The 22,264-nt window shown below is 36.3% G+C and overlaps 1 long non-coding RNA gene across 1 annotated transcript in view; it reads right to left on the bottom strand.

The window, feature by feature from the left end:
* Positions 1-5,694: 5,694 nt before the first annotated feature.
* LOC128809610 (uncharacterized) overlaps positions 5,695-22,264 on the bottom strand; it is a 29,969-nt gene continuing 13,399 nt past the window's right edge. The window contains exons 2-3 of the long non-coding RNA XR_008437789.1: positions 6,302-6,366; positions 5,695-5,812 (exon numbers count right to left, since the gene is read on the bottom strand). This is a non-coding gene — a long non-coding RNA (uncharacterized LOC128809610). The remainder of the gene's footprint in view (positions 5,813-6,301; positions 6,367-22,264) is intronic.

Raw genomic sequence — 22,264 nt, 5'->3', positions numbered from 1 at the left:
TTTTCTAAAGGGAACAAAAAGTATCACAACCCATGAAGCATCTAGTTTACAAGATAGACATTATCATAAAGATAAGGAATAAAGCTGGAAAAGCAGTATCATAGCAATAATTGCGTAAATGTATATGCATTTAAAGGCATTAAGAGAACTGTTACTGATCACAATCCTGAATAACATGGCTATGAATTATGTGAGCCAGTCCAATGTCATTGCATTTCACTGTCATTGCTCAGGTACCTGCTAGAGCAGAATAGATGTAGCACATTATTCTCACCAGGTCTCAAAAAACAAAAAACTCACGACTCTTAAAAGCAAATTTGAACATTTTGGTGATTTTTCTCTTTTTCTTGCCAAGGATTTCTCCTTCCAATCCCTTTAGCTGCACAGCCAGGTTCCAGAATGCACAATCCAACTTGGTTCCAAAGTAAATTTTCTATATTCAAAGAGGTATACTCCATAGTCTTTAGAAACTGGGAAGTTAAGGAACTGTTCACTCTTCTTATTATGTGCAATTTTCACTATGTAGCAAATTTAAAGCAAATTTCAGCTTTCTCTGAGTAAAGATCAACATCTTGGTTACTTTGGTGTGATGCTGAACACAGTTAGGTTAAAGTTTACTTAAATTAATATTTCCAAGAGAGGGATTTGATCCCAATATCTTCTCTGTAGGAATTGCTTAAGCAGGAAGATTTCATAATATGAATGAAAATTTCTACACAAAGGATTGATTATGTAAATAAGAGGTTTAAGATACTGCCCTCAAACTGTAACCACCTGGTCTCTCAGAAGGAAATACTTTGTAACTGATGACCTTCTAAATTTAGAGGACTTTTTTTATCTTTTAATAATCTCCAAAGCTTTAATGAGTAAAGTATAACAAATGACATTTTGGTTGCCATAGAGACATAATTTTTCTTATATGTTCCTAGGCTGAATGCCTTTTTCTTTTCCTTGTGCTTTGTTTTAGCAGGATAAAGGCTATAGCTATAATAAATTAAACTTCATTATTCTCTATTACACATAAATGGAAGAAAAAGGATATATGCTCTAATAATAGAATATGTTCATACCTAATTACTGGGTGCCATTATTTTGAAGGCGTAACATTGGTGACAAACATAGTGGCTCAGTGCTCCACAGAGTAATTAATAGTGTTGTTTATTGTACTATAAGTTTTTCTCTTTTGTCAGACACAATTTGTTAAGTAAATTAGATACTGAAATTCACGTGGGTTTAAAAGATAGTGAATAATAAAGTATTAGCAAGGATTTAATGATACTGAAATAGCTGGAGAGAAAAGTAGTAATCTGATGAAAACAGTTTCCATGGTAATGACTTAAATCTTTCAATACTGAAAGAAAAAATATCATAATTTAAAACCTGTATGCTTGTGTATACATTTTTAAAACAGGCATGCATCAACACTCCATTTCAGAGAAAATCTTTCATCTTAAGATTTACTGCAGTCCAAAGCATCAGTAGACAGACATTTCTGTCACAGAATATCTGTAATCTCCGCAAGAACCATTGTGTTTTTGCTCTTCAGCAGAAGTGAGATAGTTTAACTAAAGCCTTTTAAATTTAAGACAAAAAAAATCCACTATAGGAATTAGTTCTGTCTTTATTAACCCTAATTGCATATCATCATTAGCTATAAACAGGTGAATCTTTTCTTCACAGTTATGGTATCTAAATTTATTAGCCCATCAAACTATGGCTATGAGTCGTGAAATTCTTCTTCATTACAGAAATTTGCTTCCCTTGAAGTACCTCTCAATTCAGCAAACAGATAAAGAATAATTAATAAAGAAAGAGACAAAGATTATAGACTTCAGCTTCCTAAATGAGATCTTAAAGTCTGTTCCAATTAATAAAAAAGCAGTGCCTGCATTTGTTACTGTTTTTGAAAACAAGTACAGTCTTAGCAAAATTTCTTTCCCATTTATGGCCAATTAATTTAAAAGTTTAAAAACAAAAATATAAGTTTTAGTTTATAAATGTTCTTTCAGTTTACAAGGACTGTAAACATACTGTTTACACCTTTCCTGTTTACACCATTTCTATCCCAGGTAAAGCTTTGATTTTCATGTCAGAAGAATTTGGTTGTTTCAGTGTTTCTGTAAAAGGAAACAGAGCATGTTAATTTAGAAGATATTAATTTTAAATACTTATGACCAAGAATATTCTGGCTGAAATTTTGTTTCTGGAAGCTATATGAATGCAGCGTTGCGCTCTTTCTCCTGGCTCCAGGCAGCTCTGGCGTCTTTCAGCGTCGCCTCCCCCCAGACGCTCGCGTCTGCCGCTTCTTTCCCATGTGTCGCTGCTGCTGGCACGCTAGTCAGGCTCTGCTGGGTTCTGCTGCCTGCGCGAGGGTCCGAGGCAAAGAGGGAAGGAATTTGTCCAAATCATCCACGAGGAAGGCGGGAAGGCTTTATTGTCACAGAGAGATGCAGTGGGGGGGTAGCGACCCACGCTTCCCATGCCACGTGGGGGAAATGGCGCCGGGACCCGGGAGGGAGCGGGATGATATAAGGGGTGTGATAGGGAGGGCAGACACCTTCCTGCCCAATCGGTGCAGGTGCCGTGGTGATGACGTGGAGACGTGTTCCGGCAACCAACCGGAACACCACAGGGGCGGACACGGAATTCCTGGGGCTGGATGGGGGAGTGGTCACAGGAGAGGCAGGGGAGAAAACCCAACGGCAGGCAGTCTGGGGCTAGACACCGCGGGGGGTGAAACATGAGGGGTGCCCGGGTGTACACAGGACTTGGCTAACTAACATAGATTAGACATCTAAACCCAAACCTGGTATGCAACATATGAAGAAAGACATTTTTCTTTTGACTGGAGACAAATTCCACCTAGTGACTTAAAAAATGTATACATATTCTCTTGGCTTTTTACAGCTCCCTGTGTTCCTCACACAAAGGGCATGGCAACACTTTATTCCCTTACTGGGTGGTTTATCTTTGCAGAGCAAAGCCATTGAGACTATTAAGTTTCTCTGGGGAATATCTAATTATTCAGTTGAATAAGTGGCTCATTATAATTATATGTCCATATAAATACGAGAAAGCACCTAAAATCCTTAATTATCTATTTTCTTTGGTCAGCAAATTAATTTGTGATCCTTTATATTAAAAAAAAAAAAAAAATCATATTGATGAAGCTATTCTAAGTCTGCACCAAGACCAACTACACACCACAACAGAAACCTCACAAAGGACTAGGAACACCAGAAATGAAAAAATTTATTTGTTTCTTATAGACTTAGATTAGAACTGTGTTTGCATTATGAGCTGACCTGAAATCAAAACCCTGGGAGGTTCTACAGACTGGATATCAAGGAAACAGAAATGCAACTACAAATATAGAAACGTAGATTCGGGGATGGAGGTGTTCTAACTAATCTCCAGATCAAAAACAGAGTCAAATTTATATTGAAATTATATTTCAGGTTAAAAGTAGAATTAGAAAGTAAAGATCAGGAGTCAGAAAGAATTAGACTAAGCTCAGTCATTCTGTAATTAAATTTATCATTGATATAATTTACATTGCAATGCCCTTCAGTGTAAATTATCTAATACTTATTACAGAAATGTTATTTTCATATGAAGAATCACTTTTGAAAAAATGTATTATTTCAGTCATGTATGACTGCATTAAAACATCTTTATAAAATAGATTAAATTAATAAAAGGGCTTTCTTTTGCATACAGTGATTTGTAGAAAGGGACTTCAGCATACAGAGGTTAAAGATCAAAGAGAGAAAAGGACATGGTCATCATCTTGTTAGGGGAACCCTCCTTCTTTAGCCATTGTAATTTTCAGTTTTATTCCTTTTCAAGCCCTACCTGAATGAACAAAATTACATAACAGAAAGGGAGTGAAAACAGAGATCTACTGATTCTCTAGGAGGGCTTGTATATCCTTTTTTGCAAGTATTTACTGCAAATTCTGTATTGGCACAGCACTGAGGGGGTCTACTGCTGATTAGAGTCTTTCATGCATCCTATAAAGAAGTCTCACCCCCATAGAATTCAGTCATATAGCCAAATTTGTGCAGAAATAATGAAAATAATCAAAATTTGAAGACAAATCCTCTGATAATTGCCGAAGACAAAGGGATCACAGCTGTTTTGATGCCTATTTGACTTGTGAAATGTATGAAAGCATCATTGAAGTACAGGCACTTTAAAAAAAAATCCCTTTTTTATTCTTACAATTTAGAGTGTTACTAGAGAGTTTGTTGGAGAATTAGCTGATTTCTGCCAGGAAATTCACAAGAGAAGGTTTTAGCACCTAGATTATTAAAACCAAACAGATTCTTTTCTTCTTTTACATATTCTTGTAATTCTGTACATCTATACCATATACATACTTTTTGCAGCAATAGAATGTCTGCTGCTGAGAACTCATCCAATGTCAGGTGCTGCACTGGGCATCCTCAGCTAGGAGCAATGCAAGCAAACGTTCATATGTGCTGACTCTAGTCAACCACCATATCCCACCGAGTTAAGTGTGTAAAGCTGGATTGGCTAAATATTTCTCCCTGATGATCCTTCGGGGGAGTTCAGTGTAATAAAACCTACCAGAAGAAGGTAACTCTGTCTTGGTTCATACAGGAAAAAAACTTTCTCTTGAGGATAGGCTTGCCTGCATGAAATGAGATACACTAATTTAGCAGAACAAGCATTGGAGAAGGGAAAGAAATAGAGCTGAAAGTTTAGATAAACAAATAAAGATATGAACTTCTTGATGTTACAAGTAGACAAGTTATTCCAAATTTAGATAGCAAAGAAAAAAAGACCTTAGATGCTTAAAAAATAGGTCTCATGTCTGATATTTATTTATGAGCCAGACCCTGCTGCTGTGTGAAAAAGAAATGAGCTGTTCTTCCCTCATTGTAGGACCATACCAACTTCTGCATTCAAGTGTGCTTAGGTCCAGGAGAAACCATTAGATCATTTAGTTTCACCATAAATTATCACTTAGTGTATGTAGTCCAATTTATTAAGTCTGATATTTTTAATCAAGCTAGATTTGCACTAGACAGAATTTGAAGTAAACATCTGGAACACTTTTGACATTATTACTTATATTTGGTTGGTGTTATGTTAAGAAACACACATACTTACCACCAAAAAAGACACACCAACAGGTTATTTCTTTCATTTACTACAATGTTGATTATATTTCTTATGACTCAGAGGCTTGTACTTTTGTATTCTTAGCACATTTTGAGGGAAAATCAGCAGAAAAAAACCTGAGGTGTTCTCAAGAGATGCTATCCAAATGATCATAAGAAATGTGCTAGATATTTTACATAAAGGCTGGAAAGTAAAAGCAAAACCAGCATTAGAAATTTATCAGTCTAATCAAAAAGGAAGTTCCTGTCTGACTCTAAATTAAGTGAACAATATAATCCTGAGCATAGAAGCAAGGTAAATGAATCAGACACTCTAGAGAGATTTTCATATGATATCTAAAAGCTCATCGACCATAACATTTTATTTCCTTCTCTGACTTGCTGAGTAGAGAACCAGCTAGTGTTTCACATCATGACTCAACTATTTCATCAATACAACTTCATTTGTTTCATCCTAGTTGCTATCTCATGTCTCAAAGCCATCACTCACAGCCATCTCTGAGGAAAATCACTAATGCAATACATATTTGCCCTGATCATTCGGGTTTAGTTAAAAAAAACAAAACAAAACATAAAAAAGGTAGCTTTGAACAACAAAACTTTGTGGAGCTATATTTTCTTTCTTACTTCCATTCTACCTTTACAGTAAACCAAGACATAACCTGTTAAGAAAAAAAAAAAAAAACAAAAATCAAAAAACAAAAACAAAAACACCAAAAAAAGCCCAACTTGCAAATGTCCCAGAAAAGACCAAAAGACCACCTTATTTGGTTTTCTAACTTAAAACTCCACAGAAATACCATGGCATGCCTTTACCTCTGTTGGACTGGGTTTTGATAAACATGACATTATGCCCTTCACATACACCAGACTCATACAAAAACATGTCTGTAGTGACAATATATAGATCCATTGTGACCTGTATTGCATGTACCTTATATGTTATAGGTTATAAAATGGAAATGGCCAAAATAAATTTAATTTTTTTTCCAATGTTCCAAACTTGAAGGTCAATTTTTTGAGCCAAAAGCTTTGAATTTGTGGGATTCAGATATTTATCTTCCTTAGAGCATATAAAACTGGCCAGAGACCAATTAAAATGCAAAAAAAGACAGACTTAAATCTTGGATTTATATCCTTTTGCTACTTACTGTTTTTTTAAACAATTTTTTATCTTCTCTGTTCTATTTTTCTAGTTTCTCCATTATCTTCATACCTTAAAAGAAATAGTGGATAAAAAGTATCTGGCATGAATAGAGATCTTTCAATCTAGTAACTTTTCTGTGACTAATTACTGTTTCAATAACATTTCAGTGATTGTTCTTTCTATTGCTACAATTATTTCTCCATTGTATTTAATGCACTGGTTTAATAAAGATGAGATGTCTCTAGGGTGAATTTAACATTGTCACACATCCAGTATATTGTTCTTATGATAAATGATGGTTCCTTTTGCTTCAGCAGTTGTTCCTTATGTTGATTCATTCAACAAGAAAGGACAATTGTCAATGGATTCATTGATACATTGGTTTTAAATATTTATTCCTGCTAAATAATGCATTTCAGGTCAATTATTCAAGCCACTCTTAATGAATAATGTTATGACTATAACAACCCTGTTTTGATACGTAACTTGTCTAAAAACCACACTCTTTTAGCCCCTATATATATCTGTATATAATCAATAAGTTGACTGAGAGTTGTTAATCAAAAGGTGTGAAATACTTTGCTGAATGCACATTAAGCAATGTAGCATTCAGCACTTCAGATGTGCTTGGTTACTTGGGTTATGCATGCTCATTTTGGATTCTTGGAATAAGTGAATTCTGACTGGTGAATATCAATTTTCAGTGAATTTCAGAGATAAATTCTCAGTTGAAAGGAGTGATCAAAAACTCAGAGCTTATGGTTTCGTGGTACGTATTTTTCTAGACCTTGTCCAAACACTTCTCAGTAACAAGTTATTACTATAAAATGAAACCAAATATTACTCAATTTAGTAGTTTTCCTCAGAAACATTCACTCAGCAGTTCTTTTCCTTCATTGCAATTCAGGATTTGTACCTCAAATGTCAAATTAACACTGGTTAGTATAAAGTGTAGGTTTATCTCAAACTTGTCCATACTTAGAAAAGTTCAATTTTTCAGTGTGACAGAAATACTATGGTAGAACTCATCTTCTTTTATGAACATCGTATTTCAAGTATTTTTCTCCACCTCATCATAAAGTGAACTATGTTCATACATTCTTCATATTGTCTTCATACATGGACATACACACAAAGTGTCTGTTCATATATTTTGTCTTCTGTATTTGAGCTTTGTGGAGAAGCTGTAAATCTGGATTACTTTGCTTCAAAGTAATTGTTTTCTCTTTCCTGGTTCAGGAAATGTTTCAAATAAGATTAGGCCAGGACCTTTCTGGCTACTGTAAAAATCAACCCTGTCCTGCCTGCAACTAGGACAGCTATGGATGTACCTTTAAGTTTCCTGAAGTTCTGTATATTGGCGGAGCACAAAGGGACATAACGACTGTCTTGCAAATTGCACAGTTCAGCAAGACAAAAAGTTCTCCATGGCGACTCAAGAATAGAAAACTAGAAAGGTTCGGGTAGGAGAGGTTAGTGCTGCAAAATGGGCATCCTGTTGATTAAAGTTGTATGTGGAACTTTTTGATGGCATCATGCAACAGAGGAAGACACTATTTTAATCTTGGAAACATTGCTAGGGGCTAAATCAAGTAACTTAAGAGTTCCTATCTGTAGTTGTCATACTATTACAGTTTTTCCATGACTCAGTCTTGCCCTGATGGTGCTGGAGGGCAGATGTTGAAGTAGAACAGGTGTGGGTGGGAGATATGAACCTAGAATAAGAATAATTTACAATTTTATTGCTTCTTTTTCAGCCTTTACATGTTTCGCTCCCTAAAATATGAGTAAAGGTGATAAGATATTAAAGTGATGCATTGGAGAATCTAAACTGGACAAAAAATACTCTTGTAATTCTTTCCTACTGCTGCTATATGGATAGCTTTATCTAGGAAGGAGGGAGGGAGGGAGGGAGGGAGGGAGGGAGGGAGGGAGGAAGGAAGGAAGGAAGGAAGGAAGGAAGGAAGGAAGGAAGGAAGGAAGGAAGGAAGGAAGGAAGGAAGGAAGGAAGGAAGGAAGGAAGGAAGGAAGGAAGGAAGGAAGGAAGGAAGGAAGGAAGGAAGGAAGGAAGGAAGGAAGGAAGGAAGGAAGGAAGGAAGGAAGGAAGGAAGGAAGGAAGGAAGGAAGGAAGGAAGGAAGGAAGGAAGGAAGGAAGGAAGGAAGGAAGGAAGGAAGGAAGGAAGGAAGGAAGGAAGGAAGGAAGGAAGGAAGGAAGGAAGGAAGGAAGGAAGGAAGGAAGGAAGGAAGGAAGGAAGGAAGGAAGGATAGGATAATCTAATTTATTTCAGAAATAAGGAGATGAAACAAGAACAAAACCAAAAACTCAAGTATAAACAGATGGTGGCAAAGACACCACTGACTAGTGGGTTAAAGCATGTTTTTCTAGAACATAGTGATATAGATATACAACCTCATTAAAGATGACTTGAGAATCAGATTATGGTTTTCAATGCTGTTGGTGAGACAGTTATTGCTGAAAAAGTGAATAAGTAGCTTCTGTTCCCACCTTTGCCTTGCCCTGAGTGCATCAGGAAAAAATACTATACTGCTTCTTTTCCTTCTAAAAACTGGATCAGTCAGAATTAGATACTAAAGATTTTATTTCATATTTAAAGCAATGAATATATACTGTGCAAGGTTTAGGCTGAACTAAAGACCTGTATTTTAAACTCAAAAGTCATATTTTTAGCCTGTAGTTGTCCTATGTAGATAGCAGTAAGTCCTCTTAGTTTCAGACAGTGAACATAATAGCCCTGCAGAATGCTTTTTTTAAAATATAGATCAATTATCTCAGTTTAATTGCTCTAGAATTAAGTTAAATTGTTTTGACTCTCATGCATCAGGAATCACCTTAATCAAGTCTGCATTGTCCAAGAAAAACATTTTGTCAAACAACTTAATCCTTCTTGTCAAAATGTATGATCCAAATACCCAAGGGTAGTGTACATTGACAAAGATTCATTTTTTCTAACACCACTATCTTCTTGATTAATCAAGATAAAAATCCCCAAAATATTTTATTCAACTATCTTCTCTCAAATAATTTAGACATACAAAAGAAACTGTAGTAAAAAAAATCCTAACTGATTTTCTGACAGTAATATTAGCTGAAGTCCTATGTCAAGGAATATTTCTGCCTTTCACAGGCACAAAGATTTTTGTATAATGAAATAAATATCATTGAAGTATATGCAGAGTTTCAGTCACATGTATTTCAAACAGTGGCTGTTTTTTGCATGCACACTTAATTCAGTCTAGTTTGTAGATCTGTCACTTCTGCTTCCTGTTAGCTCATAAGGCTGGCAGCAGCAGAGACTAAAAGCTAACATGATCTAGCAAAGTATTTTGTGTCATAAACATTGCTCTAACATTCTGAAATGGCCTTGGTCCAAATTACTTAACCTTGTTGTCCACATTTTCTCTTGACCTTAATGGGACTAGTAATATTTGGGTACTTTAATGACAGAATTAATTAGCTAAAGTTGTAATTAGTATACAATTATCTTCTTGTCAACAGGAGCAGGTGGGCCAGAGAAAAGCTTGCCTTCATGTTTCCTGAGTCAGCACTGCCTGCAGAGGATCCCTGGTCACCTGCAGAGTACACTGTGGACCCCCACACCACACCAGAGTGTGGATCCTATACATATCCTTCAGCTACCTTCAACTGAACCGGCACATCTGTATGGTACAATAAACATTTAAACAGAAAGAGCTTTCTCTAGCTCCATAAAAAAAAGGCTTCATAAGTAAAATGATTCCAGCACATGGCTATACTATTGATTCTAGGGTGAATTTGCTTGAGGTACTCTGAACAGTGGTCTGCCAAGGAACACGAAGCTCTCCTCTGGCAGCTGAAATTTCTGCTGTGATTTACGATTTCTGAACTCTGTGCAAATTCCGAGAGCGGCAGAATGACATATCAGAATCGCAAATATGTCTTTGGTAATGTGTCATATTAGCTCAAAGATCACAGCTGAATTCAATGCAAGCTGTCTTTAATTGATAAGAAAGGGAGAGTAGATATGGCTTTGATATGAGGGTGGTGTCAACTAAAATATCTCCTCCCAGTGCACCTCTCTTTTCTCCTAAGGAATTTCAGATACATAATAGTGGAAAACATCAATTGTTTAAATTGTTTGTTCCTTTAACATTTTTATTCCCCATGCCTATCTATCAGATCTTTCCACACATAATGAGAATAACAATATTGCATATTCAATACAGAGGATGAGTTAATGGGAATAAAACTCCCTCTCAGAGTGGTTTACTTTACCAAATCCCTGTAGACTATTAATCTTCCAGTTCTCTGAAGCCCTTCAGAACAATTTTCAAAGAAAAGCAAGCACAGACAGGATATGGGGAGTGAGGATCATTTTTTGTTTGTCTTGTCTTGTTTTCCCTTTATAGTGAGAGATTACTGAGCCAGAAAAAGTTATTAGGACCCAAACAGGGAGGTTTCCTGCCTCCTACTTATTTGATGGGGCCATGACTGTGTCTCATTCATATTCTAGTGGATTGGCCTTTTGTGGCCTGCTGAAAAGCCATAAAGGCAATGACAACAAGAATGACTGCATTGCAAGTGCACCCTTTCTCATTTCTATCTCTCCTCTCTTCTGAAACTGACATTATTAGAAAGTCAAATGCAATGACTGCAGGGGTTTCTGCTTTTTTCCTTTTTTTTTTTCCCCTTTTAGATTTTACTTCTTTATTTCATGCCACAACCCATGCTCACTACATTCCTGTTCACAGTCCAACCACTCTCCAGTGGGCACACATACATTAGTGAAGTCTGTCTCTCCTCTGTTTTTTGTTTGAATTTACTTATTCAAATCTCAGCTGCTTTTGTTAGATGGCATTTAAGCTTGAGCAATATGCTTCTCTAATGATCTAATTCACAAAAAAAAAAAAAAAAAAAAAAAAAAAAAGAAAAAAGCTCTAATTAAAAAAAAAACAGCTAAAGGAAAAAAGTGGGAAACCCCCCGCATCACTATCCATACATTTAATTAACTCTGATGATTATTTTAAAAGTGTATTTACACACTAATGCTTTCATTAGGATTGAAGCTTAATAGAATTATAAACTTAGTAAAGGACATCACTTGACTCAGGAAGATTATTTAACATTAATTATAACATGCAACTCAAGAGTGTAATGAGAATAAGTGGACGAAGCATGCAAGAGAGATTTAACACTAACAGAAACATGATTACACGAACAGCTCTCATCTGAAGATTTTGAGACAAATCTTATTTTGAGCATGTGCATGAAATATTAACTTAGCTCTTTAGGCACAAGACAAGTGCCTCCTAACTTGTTTTCAGTAATAGGTGTCACAGTAGAAATAGTGGAATAGAGGTAGTGGATAGGCTAGTTAGTGACCTTTGCTGACTGACTGTATATCTTTTGAAAGAAAACAGCTAAAAAGATCTAAAGCTTTATATGAGAGAAATAGCTAAAAGAATGATGTGGACAATTGACATGCAAATGAACAAAAAAAAATCTCTGCACTAGAATGGTGAATGCAGAAGAGCACTGTTGGAAAGACTGTGTTTCATGGTAAGCATTTAAACAGCATATATGGAGCAAATAAATGGAATGCCATAGCATTTACTACGCATTGGTCTTTTTATGCTGCATGGACATTAAATAGCCTATGGCAGTTTCACTGCCAGCAGGATTTGTCCTTGAGTCCTTGACCAAAATTTGTCTTTGTTTCTCTTGCTAGGCTGCATGCTGATTTTCCCTGATCTTTTTGTTTGGCAACATTTATATCAGAGCTAAATTTATTTTAGTGATGACTGTGGATACACAGCTGTAGGACAAAGTGTTATACAAAAGTTACGAATGAAAAATGCTGTTGTTATTATTATTGCTATTATTATGTTATAAACACAGAATTTGGACTTCCAGCTAGCATTACTTAAGTTCTTAGATCCAGTGTTTGGATTTAGTGTTCTTGTTCTGCTTCCTGAAGTTATCCTCTTAGTAAACAGAGTTAAAGCTTTCCTATTTCCAGGTGCATACTTTGGCCAACTTTCCATCATGCAACAGTTCTGATTTCTCTCCTCATTAGAAGGTAGAATATTAAAAAGAAAAAAAAGCATTTTTAATTAAAGGTAATAGAACTGCATTGGACCAATGCTAATTGTATAAACCTGTTTAGATAACATAACATAATGAGTAATACACCACTGCCACTAAGCAAAATCTCACTTTGTGAGAGAAATTCCTGACACAAAAATTATTGGCCTGCATCAGGTAGACACTTGTGCTAAGTATTATTAAAATATATGGAATACAATTGTTTTCTTTCTTCATGAATCTTCTGTGATGGTCTTTAGCCATGATCTTTTATAAATATCACCCAGCTTTCACTTCCCAACTCAGAAAGGTGCTTACCAGCAGATAGTCAAAACAGTTCCCATCAGTTTCCATGAGATCTGGTGAAACAGAAGACTTTTATTTCCTCTGCACGTTTAGCTCCTTCTGCCATCAAAAGCCTAAAGAGGGCAAGATTGTTTCTCTATACACTTGACTTTTATGGTACATCAGAGCTGACTTGTGTATCTTTGGGGATTTGTAGATTGTTGCAGTAAGTAGTATGACTACTACCTGCAGACACTGCAAGCCGTATCTTCATCATCTGTGTACCTCGTCTCCCAGGTTCAAAAAGAGGACACTCCTGTTTCTAGGGACTCATTATATGGTGCACTTTATTTCTTGACTTGGTAGCTCCCTACACAAATTAATCTCGATGCATTTAATCCCTCTGCCTAACATACAAGTGTTAGAAAGCTCCTGCCCTTGTCCTCAGCACCTGTCAGCATAAACCCCAGCAGGACTGGGTGAGTGGTTCCTTGTGCAAAGGAAGCATCCAAGGCATGCAGGAGCAGCAGCAAAGCAGCAAAATCTCAGCACTGCTGTTACAGTGGAGACTGCAAGAGAGAGAGAGAGAGAGAGAGAGAGAAAAAGAGAGACAGAGCATGCATATTGGGGGGGAGGGGTGGCAGGCGATGGATCAAGGAAGAAAAATTGGGAGGAACTACAGGAACAAGCGTTTTCTGGCCTATTTTACATCTAGAGTTACCAACTGGTTCTTCTTTACCCAGTCTTGCTGCAATTCCCCATCCTTCAAATGGGTAATGACAACAATTCCAACAGTAGCTCTGTACAAAAGGTCTTATTTTTACTATTTTTATCATATTTGCCCCTTTCTAAACAGATCATCATAAGGATGTTTTTAGTGCTGCCTTGCAGAGGTACTAGAAAAAGTGATTCAAAAGACACACTGATTGCAGCTTAATTAGACATTACTGCTTACCAAGAGTAACTCATGCTGTATTATTGTTTCACATTATATAACAAACATTTCTGGACATTTCTTCAGCAGCTGTATGAACTCTCAGTAAAACTAAGGACTCTGCAAGGTCATTGTTACTGAGGAAGGCTGAGTAGAAATTCCTTTCTGCACTGTCCTTTCACAGTTCATATGTGTTCTTTATGTGCTGTATTCTGTCCCTGTGATGTCTTTGCCATTATGTTAAATGGATGACCTCTGTATTCAGACCTTAGAAAAGGTTAATGGTTATTACTGCTATATGGTCCAGGAGATAGAGTTCAGAATGATAATTCAGATTCATGCCCATGTCTATTTACATAGACATTTGTCTGAATAACAGCTGAGTCTCAACTGTTTCCATCAGCCCAGCTTAGCCCTGATTTTTCCCCATGCATACACAGGGCTGCAACATCACAAGATTCTTGTACCTGCGAAACCTGGAAACATGGAAATGCTCTGGGCTTCATTGCTCTTGGAGGAAAGCAGCCAGTACACCTCCAAGGCTGGACATTCTATCAAATATTTTCCATTTTATGGTTGTTTAATACATCAGAATAAATAAGGACTAGCATGAAAATGTCCAAAGGAAAAGAAACCCACATCATTCCCACCCAGTGGCTGACATATGGTTTTCCAAATATTCTAACTCTGAAAGAGCTTAGGTGCACTTTTATATTAGAGAAATGCATGGGAGACAGGTATACTTGCTGACTTAGAGTGACATGACTGGCACTATCCAGTTATAGTTCCTCATGGATTTATTTAACAAAAATCCAGTTTGCAATTGTCAACACTTTTGCTGATTTTAATATTTTGGGCTGAGAGTTTCCCTTTAATATTCTGTTATCAGGCCAACTCATCTGGAACCTCATTTGAAATACGAGAATCTGGTGCTTTATGGGTATTATTTTTTCCAGATTAAAAACTCTTCCATCTTCCCCATGTTGAACTTGTGGTACCTTGCTGCAGAATTGAGAAAGAAGTTTCACTTTGGAGCTGGAGGTTTTTTAGGTTTTGTTATTGTAGTTATGGCTGGGATTTTGTTGTTGTTTTTTTTCTCATTTAGGGAAATCTTATTTTTAGAAAAATTATGAAAACCTCTGGAAAAATATTTCTTAGTAAATCATCAATTTTTCAGAAAGGTAGTTCTGAAAAGACACATAAAACCATTTTTAGGAACTGTGTTTGTTAGCCTGGAGGGAAAAGGAAAGTGAAGGGGAGGGAGAAAAATAAAATACTAGTGAAGGAAACTCAGAAAGCTAAAATATTTCCCTTAGCTGAGAACACTGACCAACATCTCGAAATGGATTCTCCAATGCAGTCTGGATGTATTGTCTGGGGATGCTTAAATAATGAATTTTTCTTATATGATCACCTGGTTTAAGATAGGAGTAATTTTCATTTTTGCTGGGTACAGATAGCTGCAGTAATTTAAGAACCTTTCCTTGACAGCACAGATTGATGGATCTCTTTCATCAACCACTAGATGTCATGCACTGATATCTGTCCCCACAGTGTAGGCCAGGATTACAGGCACAGATAGAAATGTAGGAAAATTCTTCCCCTTAAGCCTTTTCAATTTTTTGTTGTAACTTAAAATATGAGAAATGTGACAACTCCTGATCAATCGTTTATTTAGCAGATTTTTTGGTCATGGTTTCTGATATTTGAAAATTGTTTGCCAAATGCAAATTGACTATCTGAATTTTTATTGTACAATGTCTACAAATGTTCATTGGTGGTTTTCATGCTTCTGTAAGCCAGAGATAAATATTATAACAAATTTGGAAGTGAGTAGAGAGAATCTGAGATCATTTGGACCATTAAATCTTTTCTTTCCCTAAGCGTTGAGCAATGATGCAATGGTACTCTAAGTAACCTCTAGCATAATTTATCCCACCTCCCACCTGCCCACATTTCATTTTCAGCTGCCTGTTTTGGTAAGACATCTCAGACATATAGTACCAGAACTGATAAATATTTACTCCAAAGCACCTTTCCCCTAGCAGAAAATGATTTATTCAATACCTTATTATTTTCTTCCTTTAAGTTCCTTTTTACTGGGAAATAAGGTTTTTTCCCATTTCAAGCCAACATTTTGGCAGGAAAATGCATTTTGATTTTGCTTTTACCAAACAAATGAAAACCAACTATTTTCAAAAAACAATTTCTACAAGAAAATAAAATAATTCACCAGAAATATGCATGAAGAAGTAGGGTTTTGCTGGTGGCTCTGCAAAAGACTTATACCATTTTTTAATGAGGTAAACTGATTTGCCTCATTTCATAGAATGCCTTGGTGACAGAAGCATAAATAGGCCCCTAACATCCAGATTCCCAGTCTTGTAGCTGGTTAAACAGGTAGCAATATAAACTGAAGTCCCCAGCTCTCTCAGGTTCTGTTTGCTACTGCCTGACAATTCCTCCTCCCAAAGATATGTATAACACCCAATTTGAAAACAGACTAGATGTGTGGAGAACCAGAGAAAACCATGGAAACAAGATGAGGTTAGTGGCAGAAGTCCATGCACTATATATATATATTGAATGTTGCAGTTACTTTGCTAAGCAACAGCTTAGTGTATGGTATAAAAATAAATGGTAGAACATTTTAAAATTCTAGATTAAAACAAAATGACATGTAAAAGCACGAAATCTTACTGGCAGTAACAGTACTACATTGATAAAAATCTTTGCTGCTGACAGAGTGGGACTTGATGCTGTTTGTTAGATTCTCAAGTGGCTCTAGAGGTCATGAAAGCCTCTCTATATAACACGATTATAGTATAATAGAAAAAGGTAACTGACTCAATCCTCCAGTTACTGCTTGCTTCTACTGAATTGCTGTACTTATTTCTGCTTAATTAGAAACAAAATTAAATTTATTTCAATGCCAAGTTGTTGCTGCTGTTTTTTCAAACCGCATTAAAAAACAAGATGAATATTTGCAGATAATATTCATATTTTGCAAGAAAAATTTTCTGCCTGGTTTTTATCATCTGATAAAATTCATGAACTGGGATTGATGTCCCAGTCCACTCCTGGTGAGTAATGGTGAAAATTAAATGATGTACACTTAAACTGAACCGAGGTATGCTGTGAGTTAGAGCAGACAATGCTTTTAAATGCTATGTTACCATCTCTCACTATAAAGGAACAAATTTTTTGCTAGTAAAAATGAAGCACTTCATGGCACTGAGTTGAGCCATATGTGTCAGAACTAGTAGGAAAGCTGCTGAAAGGTCAAATATGCCAAGTAAAGGAAAGCTTGTCAGAACCCGACAGAAATTCTTCAGATGAAAAATCCTCTGTTGGAGAATGTAGATTCCTCAAAATCAAATATTTAACAGACCACTTTTCAACATTACCAATGTCCTGACAAAAATTCAGGAAGGCTCTGAATAAATCTTGCCTGCTGAAAACCTGTCAATACCTGACTGCAAGGCACTTATCCATTTTCTTAGGAGTTACTTTGGCCAGAGTGGATCGGGCTGAAGGGCTTTTTTTTTTTTTTAAGTTAAAACCTTGTGCCAAAAGACTGCTTTTCTGTCAAACTTCTGCCCTCAAGAGGATTGTGGTCCGTGCCTTCTCTTGCTGAAGCCTTCAGGTTCAGCAATTCCAGCTTTTTGCTGCTTTGGAGGTTCTGAGCTGAGGCTATGCTGTACTCTGTTCTGCCACACCAAGCTACCCCTAAAATGCTACAGGAAGATTCTGTTTGCCCGCAAGGGCACAGGCTGGTTTGCACCTGAGTGGTTTGGCACAGGAAATGCTGCCAAAACACTGCTGCCTTTGCTCTGCTGCACTGAGCCTGTATACTCACAATGTTCTGACCGCACACCTTGGTCTGTCAGAGACACTGGAGTGATTCACTTCTTGAGGGCTTGGAGAAGACAACACAGCTCTGACACATTATATGATATTTAACTTGTCACTGTTGCCTTAAATATTCCTAACCAGGCACTTTGTACAGAAAAGCGAGAAAGTCTTCCTGAGTAAGATAATTGAGGATCCTATAGCTATGTTCTTTTGAAAAATTTGAAGAGGTTTATACAAACTGAATGATATTTAAGAGATAGCTTGAAACTTCTGTCTGTAATTTAACATTCATCATCCTTGCACTTAGCACAGTTACTTCATTATATATGTGGAATAAAATAAGCCCTTTTTTAAAAGAAGAGAAAATATCTATGTCTTGGCCTCTGACTATCTTGAAACTCTTTAATATGAACCCCCCTCCTATCTCTGATCACCTTTCTATCAGACTCCATGAGGTCCTAAAAGTCTCCCCAAAAAAGAACAGTCTCACAGGCAGAAAAACATCTGGTGTAGAGAGCAAGTAATAATATAACATAAGATGACAGGGAAGTTTTTAGGTTATGTTTCTGCAACAAATGTATTTCAGGAAAGTTAATATTTATAGCTATGCTCTTGTTGATAATGGTAAAAGGAAATCAAATGCTGTAGGCTAAGCTTTATGCTTATGCAAAAGAGCAAGGCAAGCCAGTAGGTTCTCAGCATGCTATGGAGAAACAGAACTGGATCATCTTAGGCATAATAATATCCTGGCAAAACCACAATTATTTCCTATTAGCATTTTTAAATTTTATTAATCCAAAAAATAGTCTGTATATATTGTATTATGAGCATTATGAATGCTGAAAATTAGTTTTGGTCCTAATTATTTTAGGTAGAAACAAGGAATACTATCCCTCTTTCCTTTCATCAAATTAAACTGTTTATAAAGCCACTCTTTAAAAACTACTCTCAATCATAAGAAGTTGTGTGATATCAAGGAAAGTATTAAAAAATTATGAGGTAGAGTGCTTAGGCTACTGGCACTTTTCAGTGAGAAGTATTTGGACAGCAAGCAAAAGCAATAATGTCATGCTTTGAAAAATAACCATTTCTATTTTTATGTTAAAGCATTCCATCCCTCTCCTCAAGTGCTAAATATTACTGAGGAGAAAAGGCATATTTACTGATTACTTTATCCCGACATCTCACATTGCTCTTCTGAACTTTGTGAAAATGCACCATTTCATTATGCCTTGGTGAAGATATTTGCTAAGAGTTAATGGAATCACATTATACAGCTTAAGTAAGCACAGATAATTATGGGAACAGATATTCCAGTAAGCACTGCAGCCTCACTTAACAGGTGCCAGAGTTAAGGAAACTGGATGCAAAGGCTTCCTTAGTGATTGAATGACATAATTTAAAGGCATAGATAGTGCAATGGCCTCTGAACTGGGGGCAGTACAATCAATAAGCATAAGAAGCTTTCATGATGTTTTTAGAAGTCACAAAGAAGCAGTGAGTGGATTCCTACATCTCAAAATTACAAATAGATATGTACCTAATTACTCATCTTATTCTGTGGGAAATAGCAGGTGTGCTAAATTATCCATGCCTTGTATGAGTCAAGGAAGAGCCCTGACATCTACTTTCTTCCTATCACTCCCTGGGTATGTTGTTTTTTCTTTTTACCTTTCTAAATTTCTCCCTTAAAGGGATTGATAGCTTTGAACTGTCTTCCCAAAGATCTGAAGAATCCAAAGAACAGTGGTTTCTCTAATAAATAATGTCACAGATCCCTATTGGTTTAAAGCACTGCAGAAAGCAGCCACAGAGGGCTGGGGCAGCCAGAATCAAAGTCACCTTGATAGTAATGTTGTTAGGAAGCTGTTTTTAACTGCATGAGAGCATATGGTCTTTGAAAATACATGAAGAGACAAAAGTTAATAGCTCTATCAATTTCTCTACCTTCCCTTCCTCCTTAAAGCTGTAGCAATACATACTATAACCGGGCACTTCAACCTAAATTTTCAGATGTTATTGCTTTCCTTTACATTCATTTCACATGGGGTGAAGTCACCTCTGATCTCTGTGCTTCACAGTCTGGCTGTGCTACCTACACAATATCTTAAGGTAGTGTTTAACCTACATGCTCTCCAGAATGCAAGAGAATTCAAAAATTCCCTCTCATGCTGAGTTCTGACTCTGTCAATTTCTTTCTTGTAGGAAATGCCGGAGGAAATATATTCTAGATGGAGTGAATGCACCAAAATCGGCTTGAACTCTGTTTACTCTCTGTTAGAAAACACCTCATGTGTAATCCTTATATTATTTTGGCCGACTATGACCTTTAAAAAAAAGAGGCCAGATAATAAACAGAGGTTTTCATCATATCTCCATAGAAAATACAGATTTCCAGTAGTGAGGGTATAACCTAAAAATAGTCTTCTGTGATGATAGTAGAGTGCTTAGAAATACAACTTACACATTTTTTTCAAGGATAAAAAAACCCAACACCAATATCACACTCTGTATACATACATACATACATACATACATACATACATATATGTCTGTATATATATATATGTGTATATATATATATGTTCTTTACTCATATTGTGATGTGCTAGCTAAATGACAAGAACTAAGAATTTGGCTGTATGTCCCTAAAAGGCTTTCTGTCTGTGACTTTTCCTCGCAGCTGCTTTATCTGAGATTATTCTCTATGCTTGAGTAATTCCCATTGGCACAGTTGCAGGCAAAGTGCTACTGTCTGCCAAGCTTCTGAACTAATCATTGGTGAGTGTAGTAGCCCAGAAGTGACAACCTGAAGGCTGAAAATTTACATGAATCCATTTTTACTTTTCATAGCTCTGGCACTGAGCAAAGTGCACTAGAGCTTGATCTGTTGCATCAGCTTTGCTTTTTTAAAAATAGAAAAAATAAAACATTTGTTGTTTTCATTTCTTTCCTATAGTGTGTGAGCATTTTGGGTTTTTTTGTTTTGTAATTTAGTTGTTCCAATTGTTATTTTTCATCATTTTGTATGAAGTCTGCTATTTCATGTGAGCATTTCTGTCTGTCAATAGCTGTCTAAAAATAAATACCCCTAAATGAGTTTGGAAGTTTTCTCTCACTACTATAGACAAACAGAGCAACAGAAGAAAATGTCGCAGATGAGCACTGAGTGTTCCAGTGGAACACCGGAACTGGAGACTGAGTAAACCCAGATGTACCTTTCCCCACTTGATACAGTGACTAGCCTGCAAAAAGTTAAGGAAGAAGTTTAATTTGTGCAAACCTTAGGTTTAAGAAACTGTTTCTCTTGCAAAAAGAATAAGCATATTAGAATGGCTGATAACCTGGCCTGGAAGAAGGGAGGGTTTAGGGCATCTGCCAGGGATGATTTGAAACACAGGCTGTGACTATTAGCTGAGTCAGGAAGAAGTGGGGCGAGGCAAAGGACAGCTTTAAATTCAAGTGCCATAATCACCAATCCATTCTGAAGTAGATCTTATTTCCAGCTCAGTTCTAGAAAACATTCCCATGAAGACTTTGGTTACTTTGGTAAACCTATTCTTTTCCTAGAAAAAATATTCTAAAGACAAATGTCCAGTAATGTCTACCTCGTATATTTTTGTATTAGTCACTGAGTCTTAGCAACCTGAGTAGTTTAGGGGAAAATAAAAACCCAGCTTTCGTTCTTTTCATGTACAGAAAATAAATTGAATCTTGTAGCAGTATTCAGGACCAATGCTGAGGCATGTAGTATCTTATATCTTTAATATGTAATTGGAATAAGAGGACTTGATCTGCACAGTAAGGCTATACAGCATCTAGAATATACCGCATATTAATTGCTGTCAGATGAAGCCAGAGAGATTTTACCTCTCCAGCTTCTCAGCACCTCAGATTCTGTTGACTTTACTTTTGCTCCAGACCAGTCCAGCACCTTGCAGAAAACAAGCTCTATGGGTTTTTTTTTGCTCCCTATCACTTTCTCCATAAGGTGATGTTTTCAATTACTGAGTTATTATAGTTGGCTCTGCTGGAATGACTTCTAGTTTTTCCAGTGTCATTTATGTAAAGAACAGACCATAATTTTTGTAAGAATTATAAACATCTGTCTTGTTAAAGGTCATGCACATACATATATTCAATTTCCTGTAAGTATCAATGAAGTTTTTGACTATCCCAGACTTCATTGCTGAAAACAACACTTTATATGAAAAATGTTCCAGATTTCCCTCCTTATGTATTGCCAACCATTCCTCTTTATTTTGTCTAGTGGGCTTCCTTAACAACTCTTGAACATTAGCAGTACCTGTTAGAAAGATTTAATATGCTTCTATCAAGTTTTGTACCTGGGAGATTGTCATGTTGCATGGATTTCCTAATTACTTTCAATGATTGATTACTTTCAACTTGCTCTCCAATAATCTATGTCTAGAAATTTTCACTTTCTAAAATGTGTAAAACAGCATGTCAGATGTTATGATGTGAAGAATATAACAAACTGATCTGCCACGGAGTTTTACTGAAATTGATATTGCATCTGTAGGTCAAAGTCACAAATTTTAAAAGTATGCACCTGCACTGTAATTTTTAAAATGTTCTGCTGTACTTATTGTAATAAAATTATTGTATATAAGAAGTATGTCACATTTTTAAGATCAATATTGGCAGTGTTAGTCAGAAATAACCTATTGAAACATGAAGATTTTTCCTACCTTGTTATTCTTGTTTGGAGCACTGATACCAAATTTTAACATGACCTATTTAAAAAAAAAAAAAAAAATCCTTGTACTACTGTAAGTATATAGACAGAC

The sequence above is a fragment of the Vidua macroura genome, chromosome 6, assembly GCF_024509145.1.
Source record: "Vidua macroura isolate BioBank_ID:100142 chromosome 6, ASM2450914v1, whole genome shotgun sequence".
NCBI lineage: Eukaryota > Metazoa > Chordata > Aves > Passeriformes > Viduidae > Vidua > Vidua macroura.
Note: the sequence above shows the minus strand (reverse complement) of the source record. Positions and strands in the feature narration are given on the sequence as shown.